Source organism: Cupressus sempervirens, chromosome 6, assembly GCF_028749045.1.
Source record: "Cupressus sempervirens isolate cs-2001-9-10 chromosome 6, ASM2874904v1, whole genome shotgun sequence".
Taxonomy (NCBI): Eukaryota; Viridiplantae; Streptophyta; class Pinopsida; order Cupressales; family Cupressaceae; genus Cupressus; species Cupressus sempervirens.
The window spans coordinates 678,240,270-678,243,743 of NC_143123.1; the positions used below are offsets into that span (position 1 = coordinate 678,240,270).

General features: G+C 37.3%; 1 pseudogene; it reads right to left on the reverse strand.

The window, feature by feature from the left end:
* Positions 1-1,367: 1,367 nt before the first annotated feature.
* Positions 1,368-2,354, reverse strand: LOC149554009 (aspartate aminotransferase P2, mitochondrial pseudogene; annotated as a pseudogene).
* Positions 2,355-3,474: the final 1,120 nt, after the last annotated feature.

Consider the following 3,474-nt stretch of genomic DNA (forward strand, 5'->3'; position numbering starts at 1 on the left):
ATCTCAGCAAAAGACAAAGATTTGCTAACTAAACGAGGATATGTACCAATTGATCAATTTTTAGCCAAAACACCACAAATACTCAAAATAACTTGATACAAGAGTCACTAAATGTGTTTTAGGTGTTTTTCCATTGAATTTTGCAATTGGTGACTCAAAACACCTGATAAAACACATAAATCAATCTAAGAGAAAAAAAACCTCCTATAGCTTGAATCGGCGATGTTCTATGCAAAAACCAACTTCATAATCAAAAAATTTAGTTTCTCCCAATTTTGGTGATATATAATATAACTATATTTTCTTACCAGGAACCTCCAAAAAGCCATTTTGAAAATCACTCCCCTGTTACATGGCTCAGGTCTGCAACTAAATTTTTTGCAACAATTTAAAATTTCTAAAGTCTAAACTTTAGAAAATGCTTCTTCAGATTTAAAATCTGAAATGTAGACACTTTTTGAGAAAAAATTTTAAAATTATTTTATTATTTTCCCTTATGTCTCCATTCAAGGTCAACCCTCCTTTGACCAAGTGCCACGTGACAACCTCTGATTGGTCGATCTCTAACACCACATCATTGCAAGCCCAAGCTTGCTACCATGTGGTGCTTACCTGCTTCCCTGCATTTCTTAACCACCTTGCACCTTTGTATTGTGGGAAAGCACCCACCGTCCATCTCGCTATGTGGCACGATTTGATGCCTCCATCATCTGAGCTTTTGTCGGTCACCACATGTCATCTCTGGATTCATCGCTAGGTCCACCTTATTTCTCTATTATAGAGATGCCATGTCAATTCTGAGTGATGCCCATGGACACGTGTAAGCAAGGTGCATTCTCGCATTCTTTAAACCTTGTGCAACTTTATTTTGCAAGAATGCACCAACCACATGATCCAGACACATGGCATCATCCTAGTGCATCTCACCACATCAGCATGCTTCAATATTTGCTCAAACTATTGCTTACATTGGATCCAGCTGTCAACCATGTCCAAGTTGGCCATGGGGGCCCCGTGTGCAAGTGGCCTTTCAAAAGGCTCTTCTCTTTAGACACTACACATATTGTGTCTTTTAGTATTTAAACACCTAAATTGTCCCTCCCAAGATGAATGTGGGATATATCTTTTTGACTATGTTTCCTTCTTGTTTATTTGTTTTGCCTCTCAAGCATGCAGCTTCTTTCTTGTGAACTTCTTTTTAACACGGTGGCTTCTTTGAACTTCCCATCCATTGTCATACAATTTTAAAAGATGCTTCAAAACATGGCTGACAGTATTGCTACTGCATGCACCAACTCACTGTTCATTTTCAACCTAGGCATAGATGAGAGGTAAGAGATCCCTTTACTCTTTGTGCCAGAGTTCCATTAAAATAGGTTATATTCATCAAACATAGCAGAATCACTGACAAAATTTTCCACAATTTGAGCTCCATGAATCAGGAGGATTTGAGTACATTGGTCTAGCAAGTCTTTTGAGTTGGCTCTTAACCCTAATTGCACTATCAGATAATGAGCAAACAAGACTGATAGCTCCTATTCACTCTACATACAACCCTAGGTGCTCACTATATGACTGAGCAGCAAAAACTTCCATTCCATGATTTATAAATCACCACACAGATGTTGCATCGTCATCAAGGCTTCCACTTGCAAATCCCTAGTATGCAACATCAAAAAGAGCAGTCCCACATTCACCTTTTTTTTATTTTCCATGGTTTCCAATGTTCTTTCTTTTTGCTGAGTGGCAATTACTTCATTCCATACCCAAATGCAAGAGAACAAAATCCCAACAATAAATTCTTCACCTTTGCTTGACTGTCATTTGCTTGTAACTTCATTGTTGGTGGATCTCTTTCTGGATTACCTAATTTCAGCAATTTTCTCCCACTACTCAAGAGTTGGATTGATTCTAGTTGGATTGTGTGCACAACCATGGAGCAAAATAAATGAGCCATTTGAGGCAGCCTTGATGTCAGCAATCGTCCCCTCAAAATCTAGTCCCACTATTTTGGGATCATAGTATCGGTACTCTGACCAAGGAACACCAGCATCATTGAAAATGTTCTTGTAATTCCCCCAAGTGGGAGATGAGATCAAGACTTTCTCTCCAAGAAAATATCTTTGGATAAATGCAGCAGCAAGTCAAAGAGAACCCACTCCTGAAAGGGATTTCACAGTAGCAACCCTGACTTGCTTTATTGCAATTTTGTCAGCCCCTAGAAACAATAGATGGTTCTCTCCTTGAAAATAAAAAGTGATGACCACTAGTAGATTGAAAATCCATATTAACACCCACAACTTCAAAACCTCTTTTAAGATCAAGGATAACCTCTTATGATCTGTTGGCCACATTATTCTCTATAGACAACATACTGGAACTATCGCTACAACTTCTAGGATGGACCTAACTATTCCTCCCAAAGGCATCAATTATAGAATTATAAGTGATGACAAGCATTATAATATTTTCATGGAAAACTTTAAAACCTTAATGTCTTATCATTCTGCAACAATCAGTCAGAATTAGCCGGGACCCAAAGTGGGTCCAGCTAAAAAAAAAATTATTTTCAGACAACTAAATTGTCAAGTAAATCCCTTAGAACATATGACACCAATTTTGATGAAGAATAAATCAATTTGCATCACTTTTTAACATTTTAAAACTTATTTTACCTCTTTCTGCAACTGTGAATTTGGTGCCATGAGGTCTCTTGACTGGCCTTAAAAACTGACCCAAACACCTGACCGAGCTTCAAAATCAAACATGTTGATTCTTTGTTCCACATAGTTTTACCCTGTTGAATCTTGTCTCATGAAAAATTTGGGGTCAAAATATATTCTCTGTCAAAGTTGACCTCTCAAAACCGCCTGCAAGAAAACATGTCAAAAAACACTAAATTGCATTTGGAGTTGGCTTTGAAAACTAGGTAAACTGACACTTGGGGCCACAAAAATTGTGGCATTGATTCTCTATCATGAGGAGAGTATAAGTCTATGATTTGGGCTCATGATGAGTCATGGGGTGCAAATGGTGAGTAGTCAAAGTGGGCTATTCAAATTTGTAGACTAGAAACACTGACAAAAAAGTGATTTTTGCAAACGAAATTGACCTAGGAAAGTGTGCAAACAGATTCGTCAAGATTTGAAAATTGGCATACTTAGAGTATTTTTAGAGGAAAACACAATGGTATTATCCATTTGATCTCACCTATCATATATTAGGAGTTATAACATCACAAACAGGGGTACTGATCAATCTGCACTTCTTGACACTAGTAAAAGGATAGAAATTGCATTTGGAATCGCATTTAAAAACTGATCAAACGGATTGGTCATAAGCTCAAAATTTAAACATAACATGTCTCTGACCTCTAAAATGCAATGCAATATGAATTTCATCATTTTGGTCAATTGGGTCAAAGTTATAACTCGTCAAACGGGGCTTCTCAGAATTTAGAACAAATTGCATCAG